This window comes from Lemur catta, chromosome 12, assembly GCF_020740605.2.
Source record: "Lemur catta isolate mLemCat1 chromosome 12, mLemCat1.pri, whole genome shotgun sequence".
Classification (NCBI taxonomy): Eukaryota; Metazoa; Chordata; class Mammalia; order Primates; family Lemuridae; genus Lemur; species Lemur catta.
This window is the reverse complement of record NC_059139.1, coordinates 90,403,383-90,423,671: the sequence shown is the minus strand read 5'-3', so window position 1 is coordinate 90,423,671 and position 20,289 is coordinate 90,403,383.

Here is a 20,289-nt window from a genome sequence, read left to right as displayed (position 1 = left end):
GCAACTTCTGGGGCATATTTACATTATTTTTTAATTTTTTTTTTCCAGAATCTTCAAATGTTTGTAGCAGGAGAGGGCCCATGTTAGCTGAATCTACCATATTCTAGGAACCAGAGAAGTCCTACTTTGATTATTCCTTCTACCTGGAATGGTCTTTTGCATCACTTTTGTAAGTCCGTGTTCTATTCATCTTGGAAGCTGTTTTTCCGGGTCTTTCTTCCCACAAGCTCTCTCAGCCAGAAATAACCGTTCCCTTCTCTGAACAATAATACGATATTATTTAATATCTGCCTGATGACATAGCATGGCTCCCTTTTATAATAGCTATTGGATTACCTAGAATTTTCGGGAAAAGGACATGTATCTGCAGCCAAGCATCTAACACAGTATTATCTATAAATCCATAGTGTCATGGAAAAAACACTGCATTAAATGTTACCTATTAAGTGCCTTAAATTCTTTTCACTTTGCTTATCCGTAAAATGAATTATCACACCCACCCTACTTACCTTGCAGAATTGTAGGGAGATAAAATGAAAACTGTTTACATAGAACAGCTTTATTAATTTCAGTAAGTTGTACAAACCTAAGATATCTTTATTCCATATTCCGTCAATGTTTGTTGAATTAATGAAAAACATTTGAAAGGATGTACATTTACTTTTTCATAGAAATGCCATGAAGAACATTTGAAGAGAATATGACTTGCTTGTTAATTAAAATGAATCCTTCATTCAAAGAGAAATAAACTTAAATGATGACAATAGTGAACCTAAATTGCACTTTATATTCTAGCAGAATTCATAAACTGAGGCTATTTCACACCCATACCCAAAAAATTTTCTTGGTATTTAATTTAAAGAAGCACAACACAAATGAGAAGATAAGTAAGAAAATAATCCAGCTGCCACATCTGGTAAGTTGTCAGATCTTATTGGCCAAGCAAGTTTTCTCTTCCCCACTTCAGCATTTTGGTCATGGTATCTGTGAAAGTACTCAGCGAAACCAGTTTGATAAAACTAATATTTTTTTGAGTACGCATAGCTTAGTGCTTAAAAACACAGGATCCAGAACCAGACTGCCCGAGTTTAAAGACCAGCTCCTCCCTTACTTATTATATGACCTTGGACAGGTTATTTAACCTTTGTTTTGTCACCTGTAAAATGGGGATCATAATAGTTCTTACCATTAATAATCCTTGTGAGTATTAAATGAGTTAATACATGCAGAGCTTAGAACATTGTCTGGCATGTTGCTAGTAGCTACACAGATCTACACATACCACTAGCAAGGCACTGGGTTGGGTATTGGGAATACCAAGCTGAACAGGATTCAGGAAGGTAGGAAACTGATCTTGAGCTAAACATTTTGTCAGAGAATGTAGATTAATGGCTGGGTGGGAACAGAAACCAAATAAACTTGGCAAAAACCTTAACATAAACCATTACCTTTGATGCATTTCAGGGAAAGTAGATATAGCTCTTATTACCTGTAGTAATGGAAGGAGCACTGGGGCTGATAATCACAAACAGAAGATGATCTGAAATTCATTTCCACTTGGCTTTGAAAAGCATGACATTATCATTCAGAGGCCGATCTGTCTTAGTATTCTTACTGAAGTCAATGTTAAAATGGTTTTTCATTTAATGAAGACAACAGTCCGTGGTAGAAGGAAATAGCACACAACTTGGTTGCAGAGAATTGACAAAGTCTATAATGCGGACAGAAAAAACACGCATTAGTAAAATCTCTCAAATAAAACAGTAATTCAACATCAGTGTAAGACCATTTTTATTGAGAAAGAGGAGTCAAACATCTAAAAACTTATTCTATAATTGTATTAAACTAAATTCTTAACATTGAATGAAGTTAAAATTTATCTTTATTTAACACAGGGTAGGTTATAATCTTTGTACTGTTGTTATAATACATGTTCTTAGGGGGTAGTTGAAATGAAGATAAAATAATGTTACAATGATATGTTTTTTTATTAACACCATCTAAACTCTATCTGCTATGGAATACAGAAAGAGGTATAGTTTCATATTAAAATAGAAGCTTTCTAATGTTATGATAGTATGAACGATCAATGACAGGATTAAAGTATAGAATAACAAAAAATTATGTTATGTTTTAGTTGTCATTTTTATAACCTTCACTTAAGTGAAAAATCTTTTTGGAAATATAGAATGTAATGTTGATATCAAGTCTGATTTTCATTTAGAATTTTGTAAATCTCTATTTATCCTAGCTATTTATTTCTCTTTTTCCTTTGGAATTTGTTGCAAACTGACTACTAAATAATAGTGAAAAATTATATGAATTTCCTGCTACAGATATTTTCCACCTTTACTTACTAGAAATTTAAAGGTTTCACCAGGGAACACATCTAATAGTTGAACTTTTTCCTATTCATTTGACTATATATATTTATAGAATTATTTTTTAAATAACAATAGAGATAAACTCTAAATTCAGAAAATAAATCCATTTAACAATATTTCTTGGTTATACTAATATGGATAGATTGCAAGAAAAAAAAGTGTAATTAGATATGCAGAGACCCAAAACCCAATCAAGCATCTTTTTGTCACAGTGCAGGACTGCAGTGACTGGAGCTGACGTATACTTTAGAATAAAAGGTATGAGATTTCTGAAACTTTTGAGGGAAATCTGTCAAATGGGGGCCTCCTAACCCACTGCTTTCACCCTAACAATAAGCTATTATGTTTCATACATTTGAACATTCCATTTCTTCTTTTTTCTGCCAGAAGCATGGAATTCTGAGCTCCAGCAGACAATGCACAGAAACCCAAAGACCAATGTGTTTCTAAAGGACTATATTGCTGCCAATGCTTCCCAGACTGTTTATTTATTGTGAGAAACTTAACTCCTTCAAGCTTTTCAGTAACTCACCCCTTTTGTCCATGTCAAGATGAAGTGGTCTCTTGTTTCTAACAATGGGCTATTTGATGATCACATCATCAAAGCCACTGGAAGTGCACAAAGCAAGGAGGCATGTCACACTGTGCAAATGGCCTTCAGCTTGACTGCGGCATAGTCACCATTGTGTCACATGAGCAGCAAGGCCAGTGCCACAGAGGATGCAGCTATCGGGCCAGATCATCATCCCACATGGGAGAATTCACTTAAAACACACACACGGTCCATGACCATACTTGTGGGACATATTTTACTTTAATTATCGATGGCAGCAAACCATGAACAAGATTCTCAACCCTGCCTGAAAGATGACAAAAAACAAAAGGAGAGAATGGGGGAAAATAATCAGAGAAGACTATAGTAAAGACCAACTCTTCCCCACGATGAGAAGGCACATTCTATTTAGAAACTATACCCCTTGGGTTTTTGCTTGCATTTGCTTTCTTTGTTCATGAGGCTATGGCAGTTTCAGGCAGAATTAAATTCCATGTTTCAAGTTGGTAAATAAGGTCTATTTTCCAAAAAAGTTGGATGCTAACAGCAAGAAGAAAAAAATCATCATGAGAAAAACCATCGTACAATACTTTCTCCCACTTTTATAAGAAAATAGCTGTTGCAGTTAGGCACTTCCTCTACACTCCATTTATACAAATTTATTTTATTTCTCACACTGCATTGTGACTTTGACGTAAATGTTCGTATCCTGCATTATCCTGCACACTCCTCATGGGCACATATGATGTCTCTTTCATTCATTGTTTTGTACTTCAGAAAATATTTGCAAATCTAATATTTGGGCACAATTAACAAAACTCAGTGCAGAGACACATACAATGAAAAACCACTTTTCTTCCCACTCCAGAATGGCTGTCCTTTCATCAGAAGCATCTGCCATTAGTTTTTGTGTGCATGTTATTCAAGAAGTTTTCTATGCATATACAAATGTTTGTAACATGGTGCATGTTATAAAACCCATTCTGAGCATTATTTATTTTCTTTTAGCATTTTTTGCAAAGTTTTTCACGTGAGCCTATGATCTACCTCTTCGTTCTGAATAATAGCATGACATTCTTTTTAATGCATATGACATATTTATTTAGCTGATCTCTTAAGAACGGACACTTGGATGGTCTCCAGTTGCTTTTGTTACAAATAAGATCTCAACAAACATCCTGTTTATATCTTTGTGTACATATCTGAATATAACTGTACGTTAAATTTCTAAAATAGAATTCTAGGTTAAAGGGAGTATGACTTTTAAATTTTGGAAGCTATTTCTGAAGCACACTTTGAGGAGCTCATTCAGTTCCATCAACAGTGTATGATATTCTCTTTTTCCCACACCTTTGACAATGCCGCGTATAGCAAACACGATGACGTTTTCCAATCTGATGAATAAAAATGGCATCTTATCTAAATTTGTGCATCTTTAAAAATGAACGAATTTGGACATTTAAAAACGTGTATATGCTATTTCTATTTTACAAGGTATTTTATAGTTAGTTTCATAAAATATTACAAGGGCAGAATATAAGGTGTATTCTCTGCTTTCAGAGAATAAAGTTCAATATATCTTCTTATTAATTAAGTCCTTTCTGTCCTCATCTATTTGTCTATTTGGTCTGTCATGGACTGACATTAAGAGTTAAAGTCTCCTACTATTACTGTGTTTCTGTCCTTTTCTGCTTGTATTTCTTATCATTTTGATTTATAAATTCTAATAGTATATTTATTTTGGTAAGTAGCTTCTTGAACCACTTATTAGGTTGTCTTTTTGTCTTATTTAATGTTATCTATCTGAATTTACCATCGTCTGATGTTAACATCAAAATTCCTGATTTTTTATAATATTTTCCTTGTATATTTTGTCCATTCCTTTACTTTTAATATTTCAGTCACTTTATTGTTGCTATGTCTTTTGTAAATGAAACATAATTGTTTTTATCTAGTATATTATTTACATTATTTGTATACTGTTTATATTTACATTTTAATGTTTATACTAATTACATTTATATGTGACATATATGCATTATTTTTCTGCCATTTTATTTTATACCTTCTATTTTCAATACTTTTTTAGATATTAATCTTTTGCTCTCTAGAATGTGTTTTGTTTATTTTTGTGTTCATATTTTTCTTCTAATAATTTGCAAATTTGCTTTATTTTCTTCAGTGAATTGTAACCTTTAGAACAATGTAGTTTATTTAAAACTTTTTTTGTTGTTGTTGAGAAGGATCTCCCTATATTGCTCGCTGGTTTTGAACTCCTAGCTTAAGAGAGTTTCCCACCTCAGACCACTGAGTAGCTGGGATTACAGGCGTGTCATCACTCCCAGCTAAATCTTTATTCCTTTATCTATCAACTTTAGGCAGAATCTATAAAAATATAAATTTCTACTATAAAAATGAAGAATCAATATACTATCACTCATCTTCCACTGAGATGATGAATTCTCCCCACTGCCTATTGAATTTTTGTTGGTTGTATTATTATTTTTAATTATTCTCAGTTATATCTGTCCTAACATGTCATAATATCCCTTTGTCGAGCGATCACCTTGAGACAATATCTTTTTAACACCTCCCCCCATGAAAGATTTGTCAACCAATATACTTGTTTGTTATCCTTTCCATCTCGTTCCAGCAATCTGTTTTTGTTAGTAGTATTTCTATGTCTATGTTGTGGTTTATAACATTTATATTCTAGTCAAAAACTTTAATTGCAAACTTTTATTTAGCCTTTATTTTATCCTGAAGAGACTTTAATAATAAACTGTTTTTTTAATCTCCATTCATATTGAATGGCTATATTTTATTCTTAAGTGCATTTTTCAAAAGAGTTCTTAGGTATTGGACAATCTCTTCTTAGTATCTTTCTGAATTATTGCATATTTGAACATGTCTTTGGTTTTTATGTGATACGTTTACCTAGATTACCATCCTCAGAGCTGGATGCTCACCTGCTTCTCGCAAAGGCAAGCCAAGTGCAGCCACCACCCCTGCCCTCCAATTGTGTCAATGGGATGCGGGATGCTCTCCCAGCTCCCACACACATTCAGATTAGTTGTACTTTTCCAAACAAGGGATTGTAGACTTCTTAGGAACTTCCATCTTTCTTTGGAGAACTCTGAGTTTTGGAAAATTTATTGCCTGAGTTGATCAGAAGAAAAATGCATCCTTTTTTGGCTTTGTCCCTTGCCCACAGCCAATTTTCACTGCTCTTAGCAAGATTGCTCCATAGACAGATTACCTGGCTTATGGCTATTGTCTAAGTTCGTCAAAGATAATAGAGTACAAGGGCTCAGATATATCTTACCATGTGATATTTTTAAACTAAATCTATTTATTTGCCTACCCTTGGTGCCTAGCACAATGATTGGTAGAAAGTTAATTCTCAGTCAACATTTATTAAATTAAGAACCAAAGAGCTATTTGTAGAGATTCTGATGTATACTTTGCAAATAAGTAATTCCTATACTTGCTGTTATTACAGTATATGTCAATTGCCTTGTACCTGTGAATCCTAATGTTTTTTCTGAAATTATATATCTTTAAGAGTAGAGTCAAAATTCATGACAAGTGAAATAAAAAATAAGATGGATTTGATAAAGGAAAGAGCTTCTCTGGTTAAAAAAGAAAGAAAGAAATGTAAGAAAATAATTAAAAAATATAGATTATCTTTCACATTTGACCTTAGTCATCAACTAATATCATGGTTTATGACATCATATTAATAAATATTAAGAAGATTCACTTAGAAAATTGCAATAACACAGGTGCTATGGTTTGAAAGTGTCCTGCAAAAAGCATATACTGGAAATTTAAGCTCCAGTGCGACAGTGCTGGGAGGTGGGACCTAATGGGAGATGTTTAGATGAATGGATTAATGCTGATTGTAAAGGACATGTGGTAGGAAGCACCGGGGAATAGGGACAGATTTGTTAAAGGCTACAGAATTACAGATAGATAGGAGTGACAGGCTCTAGTGTTTCATAGCACTGTAGGATGACTACAGGTAACAATAATATATATTTTCAAATAGCTAGAAGAGAAGATATTGAATGCTCCCAACACAAATGATAAATGTTTAAGATGATGGACATGCTAATTGCCCTGTGCTGACTACCATACATTTATATGTCAAAACATTACTATATAGCCCATAAATATGTATAATTATTATGTATCAATTAAAAAAATTTTTTTAAAGAATCTCTTTGGGTTGGGAGGTGGCTTATTAAGAATGCAGGTGCTGGCTCCACCCCTGCAGAGTCTGAGTCGGTGGCTGGAGGACAGTGGAAATGGGCCTGAACAGTAGAAATGAGAGAGCAGAGGCGATTCCAGTTCTGAAGGGAGGATTGTCACAAGCTAGTGCCTAAGCCATAGAGGCATTTAAGAAGTAGGTAGGGAAGAGACAGGGTGGCAGATTCTAGGCCATGTTAAGGCTGGGTGAATGTTGAAGAAGCAGTGTTTTGTTTCTGGAAGAGTTTGCAGAACCAGCAAGCCCTAAAATGACATGAATAATTTTTCTACCCATACCTTTGAGCTAATATTTAATAAAGTTAAATATTTCAATCTACAGGGCAGACTTAAGGTGACTTTGACCATGGCATTCAAAAAATAAGATGGTTATCACTTCAAACTTATGAATTATAGTTGTTACTCTTAAGCTCCGGTGCTCCTCTGGCGGCAGCAGCCGGGTCGATGCTTTGTGAGCCCCAGGCTGGTTGCAGCATCCGTCGCTGTGCTGTGTGATGGCTGTGTTCATTTGTTCCACTGCAGTCACCATTTTGCTATATATATGTGTATCTTATAACATCATGTTTTATACCTTAGTTATTTGCAATAAAATTTATTTTTAAGAAATGTTTAAAAAATAAATTAATTAATTAATTAAATAAAAGGGCTTGAAGCTGAGAGTTCGATCCCTTGTTCTCTCTCTTGCCCTCCCTTTGCCCTTCCGCCATGTCATGACGCAGCACGAAGGCCCTCACCAGACGCCAGTGCCTGGATCTCGGGCTTCCCAGCCTGAGTCTCCTTCTCAGTCCCCTTCGCAAATGTTAATCTTTGTGCCTGATCAAAGGTCTACATCTCAATGCCCACAAATACGCAACCACTCTAATTTTTCTGACCTAGACCTCTTACCAAATGCTTTTTTCTTATTATCGTTCTACTTTCTGCTAATTAGCATCCCCGCCCCAAAATTGATTTCTTATGCTTTTAGGCACCAGCAAGAGGCTTTGTAGAAGATTTTGCCTTAGGTGTTTGTCTCCCCAACAAAGGAACCTCTCCTCATTCTGAGAGGGAAGGAGAGAGAGAGAGAGAGAGAGAGAGAGAGAGAGAGAAACAGGTACCTTTTGTCAAACGCATTGCCTACATGTTAATGTTTATTACCAGACATTAAATCTGCTCTACTCAATCTTATATCAATCTCAGAAATTTTCAAAGAAGAAAACTAGACATATGTTCATTATATGGAATGGGAATCTACTAGCAACGTGCTCTTGTTTTTTAAGGTTAAAACATTCATAGATAGATTGGTACTAAACCTTCCAGAGTAATTTGGCAATAAAACATCAGATGCTTTAGATTTTTGTGTGTGTGTCCTTTAAGCCAAAAATTCCACTTTTAAACATTTTTCCTAACTAAATAATTAAGGCTAAAGAAATGTATGTTGTAGTGCTGTCTTATTAATACTGAAAAATTAGAAACAACATAAATATTCAAAGAAAAATAATTAAATAAATAATGTGAATAAATAGAACAGACTAATAAAAACTATTACAAATATATTATAGAAGAATATTTAATAACATTTAATGATAAAGAAAAATGTTCAATGAGAAAAGATTTCAAAATAATATGCACACTGTGATCCTTTGTGTTGTGTGTTTAAGGAGAACAAAACATTATTAGTGGCTATCTCTGGAAGACAATTTTATTTTCCTATTTCTGAATTAAAATAATTCACAATGGGCATGTATTGAATTGGTAAATAAAAATGAAGTAATTATAAATAGCCATAGAAAAAAATAACAAGATGAACAAGTTTGGGTTCATTTACCTGTACTTATAACACATTATAAGTACAGGAAAATGATTTTCTTTGATTTTTTTAATCAGTTTATCACTTCCAAAAAATGTTTACTAGTCTTACCACAATTGATTTGAGAGTACAGATGGTCCCTGACTTAATGACCGTTTGACTTAGTGATTTTTCACTTTACAATGCTGCCAAAGCAATACACATTTAGTGGAAACTGTACTTCAAGTACCAATACAACCACTTTGTTGTTCTCTTTCAGTACAGTATTCAATGAATTACATGAGGCATTCAGCACTTTATTATAAAACCGACTTCACGTTAAGTGATTTTGCCCAACTGTAGGCTAATGTAAGTGTTCTGAGCACATTTAAGGTAGGCTATGCTATGCTATGGTGTTTGGTAGGTTAAGAGTATTAAATACATTTTCGACTCGATACTTTCAACTCACAAACAGTTTATTGGGATATAAACCCATCACACGCTGAGGAGCATGTGCTCTAAATCATAACTCTCATGACACTTCCTCAATCACGACGCTGTAGGAATAAAGAATCAGCTTTATATAGGCTACTGGGAGCTGTCACCTCTCTCTCTCAATGATCTTAGGTTCCATTTTCATTCTTCACCCTGTAATTGCCTTTTTGAGTGTTTAATTAAATTCTTTGTTGAGTTCATAAAATGAATATCTTTGAAACCCTTCTAGATAACCTCCGTTTAGGCCTATTGGGTTATGTCCCTGATGATGAGAATGTTTAGGAGGCTTAAAGATGAAACTTAGCTTTTATATTCCCAATGACATACAATAAGACAGCTGCTGTGCAACCAAACTCTGACCCTTGCTTATAAAAAGTGTTGGAACCATCCAAATTGATTATCTTTTGCTAAAAATTTGCAAATGTCACAAGGCCAAATATCTGAGAAATTCTTTAGATTCAAACATTTCTTTATAATGCGTTCTACTTCAGACATGCATGCTTATAACTAAGCCAAAATTAAACTGTGCTCCTGATAGGTCGGGCAAAGGCTCAGGTCAAACTGCTGTTTACCTCTCTGAGTCTTTGGCGACCAGGACACCCACACACGTGGCTGCTTGCTGGGCCAGAGAGCACTCACGGTGTTCGTGGGATTCCTTTGCAAATTGCGTTATTAATCTATGCCGAGTTTCTCCTCTGATTAGACATAAATCTAATGGTAGGAGCTTAGGTTCTTCATTCCAACCTTGGAAAATGTCTACTTCTTGCTGAGTTTGTACTGAGGTAAAATTTCACTTTTTACATAACCCTTTTGGTTTCCAAGTGAAGTTTTGATCTAGAAGAATTCCAAGCACTGCAATGGAAACTGCCAAGTTATGAGCTTGAACTTTTTGCATTTCATATTGGCAGCTTCACAAGAACTATGATGCTAAGGAAAAACAAATAGGAAAGCCACCAGACACATATCTGTGTGGATATGCTAATGCATTATATTCCAGTGTAAGCTTTTAGCTATGGACTAGCTGTATAAACGCCTAGCCCCATTTCATTGATGTGCTAACAGATTGTGAAAGAACCTTTAGCTTTCAAAAGTGATAAATGACCATACTCTATTTTAATTTAAGCCATTGAAATACATTTTTTAAAAACTTAGGATAGATCACATATGATGCTGAATCTGTGCAAAACATTCTTTGATAGCAGAAGCAAAGATGACAGCAAGTATTGAAAAGTAATGAGACTATTGAAAAAGGTATCTGAAAATAATTGCAAAGAAATAAAAGGTTAACAAAGGTATCCGACCTTTGTTTCTCTTGAGTTTGTCTTACCGATTTAAGCAACTACCTGGATGCCTTGATTGGAGATAAATGAAATCACTTATTGCTTAAAATAGAAAGTGATTTATTGCCCAGCAGTGTCTTGACATGAAAGGATTCAGCCATTATTATTCCATACATGTTTGGATGAGAAAAACAGGAGGGAAAAAAGTGTATAATTGGGCAATTTGTATTAGTAGGAGACTCTTTCAAGCAAATAAGCAGCAGTCTTACCTAGGCAGTGAAAGAACATCTGCTTACATTGATTTTAATGACAATTTTAATATATATTATGAACCTTGTTCCTGGGCTGCATAAATTGTCTTTTAATATTTTAGAACTTTTAATGAATTCTGATATTAACAGGTACTGAGGAAAGATGGAGAGCATTAATGTTTTTTTCTCCTAGCTTTGCCATCATACCCCAGGAAGAATGGTTGCTGCATAAAATAAAGAAAATTCGATTTAGACTATAAGCTCCCAAAGGGTAAGGATAATCTTTTTTTTTAATATACACTATTCTCTATAGTCCCATATATATATATGAAGACTATTACATGAAATGGTAAGAATAAAACTTTTCAAAATGCACATTTCTTCTACTATTAAAAGGAAAAGGACAGCTGGAATGTTAATCATTGGAAAATCCCAACAATACAACGTGGGCTCTTTGAATTCTGGTATTGAGCTAAGGAGCAAGGACCTTTTGCATATTCAAGAAGAAAGAATGAATCTGGCATTTATTCTGTAAAGCAATTTCACACCTGTAATTTTCGGGAAGTCATCATCTATCTGACATAAAAGTTGTGTTTCAGACTCCAGTTTCTGGTCTGGCATGGAGCTTAGAAATCACTAATCTGTCCTAAAAATGTGAGAAACTAAGCAAGCTGAAAAACAACAACTCTTCTTAGATCTCTCAGAAAAGTGAGGTCACAAGGGCAAACCACTGCTCCTCAAACTGGAGAGACAGACAGGGGACACAGAGTTACGACTTACTGAGGCAGAAACCTACAACTAGAAACCTTCACAGGAACCAGTGTCAAGCTGGGAAAGCCTCAACTGTAATTGACAAATTGCTGGAGGCTCAGTGTGGACACATCTGAGAGCTGGAGACTCCAGGGGGTGCCCAGTCAGAGTGGGGCCTCCATGCTTTTGAGAATTTCACCTCTTGGAGCACCCCCTGGCCCTCACAGTGAATATTAGAGAAAAAAAGTCCACTTTTGCTCTGGCAGGGGGAAGAGAAAAGTGGCCATTTTGAAATTTACCAGAATATTCTGTTCTGCTTAATAAGTCCTGCCCTCAAGAGAAACTATTTTATCAGAGCCTAACCTGCTAGGGTTTTATCAGAGCCTAACGAACCTGGGGAAAGGAAAATGCCCAACTCCAGCCACCTCGAGCCATCCTGCCCCATCTAAGAGGGAGGGAGTATTGAGTAGCACTTGTGACAGTCACAGCTCAGGGACACAGGCTCACTAGAAGACTGAGGCTAATAAATACTAGGACTAGAGAATGGCCCCCGCCCCCCACACCTTACACTACTTTACTAAAGGCCTATTTACGGCGGTTCCTGTTACCCAGCACATCATGCCCACCTTTCCACACAAGATTACAAGGCATACTAAAAGGCAGAGTACAGTGTGAAGAGACTGAACAAGCATCAGAGACAGAGTCAGATATGGGATTATCAGACCAGGAACTTTAAAAAACTATAAAAAATATACTAAGGGTTTCAATGGAAAAAATAGACAACATGCAAGAACAGATCGACAATGTAAGCAGAGAGATGGAAACAAGAAGAAAGAATAAAAAAGAAATTCTGGAAATCAAAAGCACTGTAACAACAATGAAGACTGCCTTGACAGGCTCATTAATGGACTGCACACTGCTGAGGGAATAATACTCTCTGAGCTTGAGGATAGGACAACAGAAATTTCCAAAACTGAAAAGCAAAGAGAAAAAAAAAGAACAGAATGTTCAAAAATTGTGGAACAGCTACAAAAGGAAGGCATAACATACACATAATGTGAACAGCAGAAGGAGGAAAAGGAGAGAAAGGAATAGAAGCAATATCTGAAGCAATGATGACAGAATTTACCCAAATTAATGTCATAGACTAAGGCTCAGATCCAAAAAGTTCAGGAAGAGAAAAAGACCCAAAACAGTCAATACCTGACTTCAAGACTCACTATAAATCTTTAGTGATCAAGACAGTGTGGTATTGGCAAAATAATAGATAAATAGATCAGTGGAACAGAATAGAAAGCACAGAAATGACCCATATAAATACACTCAGCTGATCTTTGGTAAAGGAGCAAAGGCAATACAATAGACCAAAGAGTCTTTTCAACAAATGATGCTGGAACAACTAAATAGCCACATGCAAAAAAATGAATCTAGACAAAGACCTTACTATTCTCCTCACAAAAATTAACTAGAAATGTATTATAGACTTAAATATAAAATGTAAAGCTATAAAAATCCTTGAAGATAACATAGGAGAAAACTTAGATGAACTTGGGTATGGCAATGACTTTTTAGATACAAGATCAAGGGTATGATCCATAAAAGAAAAATTGATAAGCTAGATTTCATTAAAATTAGGAACTTCTACTCTGCCAACAACAATGTCAAGAGAATGAGAAGACAAGCTGCCAAATGGGAGAAACTGTTTGCAGAAGGCACATATGATAAAGGAGTTATCCAAAATATACAAAGAGCTGATAAACCTCATCAATAAGAAAATGAACAATCCAATTTAAAAATGGGCGTGAGAACTGAATAGATACCTCATTAAACAAGATATACAAATGACAAGTAAGCATATCAAAAGATGTTCAACATCGTATGTCATCAGAGAATTGTAAATTAAAACAACGTGATAACCACTACACACCTGTTACAATGGCCAAATTCAAAACATTGACAACACCAAATGCCAGTGAGGATGTGGAGCAAGAGGAACTCTTGTTTACGGCTGCTAAGAATGCAAAATGGTACAGTCACTTTGGAAGACAGTTTGACAGTTTCTTACAAAACTAAACAGACTCTTACCATGTGATCCAACAAACCTGTTCCTTGGTATTTCCCAAATGAGCCGAAAACTTACATTTATAAAAAACCTATGCAAGGATATTTATAGCAGCTTTATTAATAATTGCCAAAATTTGGAAGCAACCAAGGTGTTCTTCAGCAGGTAAATGGATAAATAAATTGTGGTACGTGTGGACAATGAGATACTATTAGCACTATAAAGAAATGAGCTATCAAGCCATGGAAGACACAGAGGAAACTTAAGTGCACATTACTAAGTGAAAAAGTCAACCTGAAAAAGGTACATACCGTGTGATTACAGCTATATGTCCTTCTGGAAAAGGCAAAACTATGGAGCTAGAAAAAGGATCAGTGGTTGCCAGGTGTTTGGGGGGAGGAGGGATGAATAGGTGGAGCACAGAGGATTTGTAGGGCAATAAACCTATTCTGTAGGATACTACAATCATGGATACATTTCATTTTTACATGTTTCCGAGCACATAGAGTGCACACCACCAAGGGTGAGCCGTGATGTAAACTGCGAGCGCTGGGTGAGGACGGCGTGTCCACAAGGAGCGCTGTGGCGGCGGCGCACGGGAAGGAGACGCGTGGACACTCTGCGCCTGCCACTCAGCTTTGCTGCGATCCTGAAACTGCTCTAGAAAATAAAATTTACTTATTTATTTAAAAATGGCATTTCATTTACAAGAGATATCTCTATGAAAAATGACACTTGCTGTTTTAACAGCAGCACTCTTCCAAAAAAGTTGGAACCTTTCCAGAAATTATTTCATGGATATTTCACTTTTCCGTCCTTATTCTTCTGATGCGGTCAGCTGCTAGGAATGCCAGATGTCACCCACAAGGTGAGAGGTAAAGTTATTTAAACAGAGTTACCCAGAAAGTTCATCTCAGAGCTAGACAGATTAAATAAGGATTTGGGGCTACCCATCTTAGTCTTCCATGTTTACACCCATGACCCTATCCTATAAGAATTTACTGAGTTACAAGTCAGCACAGCAATGTATTTTATGCCATTCTGCTAATTCTAGAAAATCATGTTCATGTCTCTTCTTTTTTTATTTTAAATTTGAGAAAGGGTCCCACTTTGTTGCCCAGGCTGGAGTGCAGTGGCGTGATCATAGCTCATCGCAACCTCAAACTCCTGGGCTCACCCACTGAGCCCAGATAAATTTTTTTTTTTTGTAGAGATGTGTCTTGGTATGTTGCCCAGGTTGGTCTCGATCTCCTGCCTCATCCTCCCAAAGTGCTGGGATTACAGGCGTGAGCCACTGTGCCCAGCCTCTCTTCTTCCTTGATCCTTCCATAATAATAATTTTTATAAATTCTAGTTTCAACAGATTATCTTAGTTACTCTTAAAGCTATTTTATGTTATTTTCAGGTAGCACATTCATTTGGAGTTTTAAAATATTATACACTTTAGTTTACATGTTATGCCAATTCTATGAAAAAGAACCATGTTGATTTCTTTTCAAGTGAATAAACTAGCCAAGTAAGATGAATTACCTTGATCAAGATCACACAAAGTATCAAGACTGGAGATCTGTCAACAATCCTGCCAATTCCACCTTCCCTCTTGTTTCTGTTATTCTCAAAATGATTTACTGATTTAGAGTGTACGTCTCTCAATCCTAGAAAGAATTTGAAGTAGTCACAATAAAAGCTACTTCTACAGGCCTGAAAAATTGGTGATAAAGATAGTAAGGTATACAGACAGAAGGTAAAATAAATAAACATGGAGACTTAAATAATGCTGTGACTAACCGTTGTGCTGAGATGAGAATTCTTTCAGTATAATGGCAAAATCTTCTCTCCATTATAAAGCAATGTTACTTGGAAGCAGTAGCACGGTCTGTGTGTGGCGGAGTGAGAGGAAAGTGGGGGGAAGTTCAGGAAGGGGTGGAATGATCCTCCATACTCTAACAGAGAGAATCAAGTTCTGTGAGTTCTACCGACGAATGCTGTGGCCGCCTGTTCTAATCAGCAAGGAAGTGGCTACGCACGAGCCTCATTCTCCACTTTCCGTGCTTCAAGTGGCGAGATGCTGGCAACAGCTGTGACCGAAAATGTCAAGGGGAATCTGCTAGGGCCGGAGCAGGGGGTGATGGCACCAGCCAGCTCTGGGCAGGACAGAGGGCAGCTGCGCTCACCGCCTCTCTGAGCGGGTCCCCGTGTTCTCAGGAGCCTCTGAGGTTGCCCTTGGAGAGCATGTTTGCCTCAGCTTCTGGACTAACAATGTAAGAGCTCTGACTATAAGAGTGTGAGTCTAGTTTTGAAAATGAATAATTCAAGATGTAAACACCCAAGCAAAGTTTTACTTGAGGTCATCAGCGTGGGTGGTGACACTGTCATTGAATCAGTCTGCCTTTAGAACCAGTGACAGTTGCAGCCCAGACCAGCAATCAGTCACAAAGCAAATTTGTCTGGTATTTTTCATACAAGCAAGCTTCATTTTAGTGAGCGTCACTCTACTGTGTGTCCCAGACTCTGCATTGTTTTACCAACTGAAGGTGTGTGGCAACCCTACGTCCATCGGGGCTGTGTTTCCAACAGCACATGCTCACTCACTGTCTCTGTGTCACACGGTGGTAATTCTCACAGTATTGCAAACTCTTTCATTATTGTTATATCTGACATGGAGTTTCGTGATCAGCAATCTTCAATGTTACTATTGTAATTGTTTCTGAGCACCGCAGACCATGCCTGTAGAAGATGGCAAACTTAATTGATAAATATTGTGTGCATTCTAACTGTCCCACTGACCAGTGGGTTCCCTGTCTCTCCCCCTTTCCCTGGGCATCCCTATCCCCTGAGGCACAAGAATATTTGAATTAGGCCAAATAGTAATCCTGCAATGACCTCTAAGCGTTCAAATGAAAGGACGAGTCGCATTTCTCTCACTTTAAATCAAAAGCTGGAAATGATTAAGCTTAGTGAGGAAGGCATGTTCAAAGCTGAGATAAAGCCTCTGAAAGCTAGGCCTCTTGCACCAGTTAGCCAAGCTGTAAATCCAAAGGAAAGTTCTTGAAGAAAATTAAAAGTGCTACTCCAGTGAACATGAAAATGATAAGAAATCAAAACACCCTACTGCAGATACAGAGAAAGTTTGAACGGTCTGGATAGAAGATCAAACCAGCCACAAAGCCTAATCCAGAGCAAGGCCCTAATTCTTTTCAATTCTGTGAAGGCTGAGAGAAGTGAGGAAGCTGTGGAAGAAAAATCTGAAGCTAGCAGAGGTTGGTTCGTGAGGTTTAAGGAAAGAGGCCGTCTCCATGATATAAAGGTACAAGGTGAAGCAGCAGGTGCTGATGGAGAAGCTGCAGCAAGTTATCCAGAAGCTCTAGCTAAGAGAGCTGACGAAGGTGGCTGCACTAACAACAGATTCTCAGTGTAGATGAAACATCCTTCCATTGGAAGAAGATGCCATCTAGGACTTTTATAACTAGAGAGAAGTCAATGTCTGGCTTCAAAGCTTCAAAGGACAGGCTAACTTTCTTGTTAGTGGCTAATGCAGCTGGTGACTTTAAGTTAAAGCCCATCCTCAATTTACCATTTGAAAATCCTAGGGTTTTTAAGAATTATGCTGAATCAGCTCTACCTGTGCTCTATAAATGGAACTACAAAGGCTGGATGGCAACACATCTGTTTACACATGGTTCACTGAACATTTTAAGCCCACTGTTGAGACCTGCTCAGAAAAAAGTTTCCTTTCAAAATATTACTGTCCACTGACAATGCACCTAGTCACCCACCCAAGAGCTCTGATGGAGATGCATAAAGAGACCCATGTTGTTTCCATGCCTGCTAACACAACACCCACGCTGCAGTCTATGGATCAAAGGTTAATTTAAATTTCAAGGCTTATGATTTAAGAAATACATATCATAAGGCTGCCGTAGATAGTGATTCCTCTGATGGATCTAAGCAAGGTAAATTGAAAACCTCTGGAAAGATTCCACCATTCCAGATGCCATTAAGACCATTCATAATTCATGGGAAGAGAGCAAAACATGAGCATTAACAGGGGCTCAGGACTTCAGTGAGGGAAGTAACTGCAGATGTGGTCGAGATGACGAGAGAACTAGAAACAGAAGTGGAGCCTGAATTTCATAATAAAACTTGAATGTATGAGGACTTGCTTCTTATAGATGAGCAAAGAGTGTTTTTTTTGTAATGGAATCTACTCCTGGTGAAGGTGTGAACATTGAATGTTACATAAACTTAGTTGATAAAGAAGCAGCAGGGTTTGAGAGGACTGACTTTAATTTTAAAAGAAGTTCTATTGTTAAAATGCTGCCAAACAGCATTGCATGCTGCAGAGAAATCCTTTGTGAAAGGAAGTGTCAATGGGTGCAGCAAACCTCATTGTCTTGTTTTTAGAAATCACCACCGTCACCCCAACCTTCAGCAAGCACCGCCCTGATCAGTAAGCAGCCATCAGCCTCAAGGGAAGACCCTCCACCAGCAAAAAGATTAGGACTCACTAAAGGCTCAGATAATTGTTAGTATTTTTAGCACTAAAGTATTTTTAAATTAAGGCATTTTTAGAGATAATGCTTTTGCACACTTAATAGACAGTGTAAACATATCTTTTATATGGGCTGAGAAATCAAAACATTCATGTGATTTGCTTCATTGCAGAGGGCTGGGACCTGCAATATCTCCAAGGTATGACTGTCTATAGAGTTATGCGTGGCAATGGTTTACAGCGGTCCCCAACCTTTTTGGCACCAGGGACTGGTTTCATGGAAGACAATTTTTCCATGGACTGGGTTAGAGGGGCCTGGGAGGATGGTGAGCAATGGGGAGCAGCTGTAAATACAGATGAAGTTTTGCTCCCCGCACCCCTGCCCACCTCCTGCTGTGCGGCCTGGTTCCTAACAGGCCGCGGACCATGCTGGTCCCGGGCCCAGGGGTTGGGGACCACAGGTTTAATAGATTATGCTTAGTCTTTAAGCTTGTGTTTAATGGCAATAGGGCATTTTAAATATTCATGATTTTAAATAATGACTTCTGCCCTAAAAGTTTCTAAAACATTTAATGAAATATGTTAATGTTTTTATATTTGCTCATTCAATCAGAAGCACTTAATGGGAACCTATTTTATATGTACCAGGTGTTGAGCTCATAGAAGAATCAGTTCCTCATTAAAGGAAAGGTAGTCTTTTAGTAACCAAAAGGCATTTTCTAGTAATTAATATAGCCCCATGGTTCCTTCTTTTAGGTTAAAGGGTTTTCATTGACAATTATCTTATACTTTTCTCTAAGAGGGAAAAGAGCAATGTTTTGAGCCTCTACATCTTTTTTTCCCCTTGCTTTTTTTCCTCCTTTTCTCCACTTTTTAAATCATGTATTGTTTCTGAAGGTCAACATTTCAGCATTGCTGGTCAAGATTCTCTCTCAATATCTCAGAAAAGTAAGAAAAATCCTACCTTTTATTCGGTACTTTAAAATTACCTTTTTTTGAGTTACTTAACTCTGGTTTGTTCTCTGCCAGAAACAAAATCTACCTGCAATATGAATAAAATATGCAGGAATTTTTTTTACTTAATAAATTTGCAGTTACAATTAGGCATAAAGGACAGCCATTGCTGTTTATCAACATCCAGCTAATTAGTGAGAAAAGATTACAGTGAATGATTTAAAAACTAGTGTAATATGCAGAAAACAGGCAGTTAACCCAGCTCTTACAACACAGTCATCCATTTGAATGGCCTCCATTAGTCGGACATCCATCCTTGGAAAAGTCCCCAGTGGGCTGTTATAAAGTTCAGAAACAATGTCTGTGTATACTTGCAAACAATGAAGTGACAGTCTGGGTGCGGTGGCTCACGCCTGTAATCCCAGCTCTCTGGGAGGCCTAGGCGGGCGGATTGCTCAAGGTCAGGAGTTCAAGACCAGCCTGAGCAAGAGTGAGACCCCGTCTCTACTAAAAATAGAAAGAAATTATATGGACGACTAAAAATATATATCTAAAAAAATAGCCAGGCATGGTGGTGCATGCCTGTGGTCCCAGCTATTCGGGAGGCCTGAGGCAGGAGGATCATTGGAGCCCAGGCGTTTGAAGTTGCTGTAAGCTAGGCTGACGCCATGGCACTCTAGCCCAGGCAACAGAGTGAGACTCTGTCAAAAAAAAAAAAAAAAAAAAAAAAAAAACCAGCAATGAAGTGATTAAATAGCTTTGTGCATAAGTGAATTTTTTTCTGGATGGCAGTTCATAAAAAAATCCCTGTGCTAAGAGTTTATATAGTAAATGGAATCTATTAATAGGAACCTTGAGTAAAGTGACCCTCCCATTTAGTATTTCATAGGAAAGCCACTAAAGAGGAGGACTTTTTCAGGGCCAAATAATTAGTTGGAGGATCTATTTAAAAAGAGGGAATCCAGTTTCTATCATCTTTTCCCGGGTAAAATGAGTACATCAGAGATACACACATTTGAGGAGACTCAGCCCAT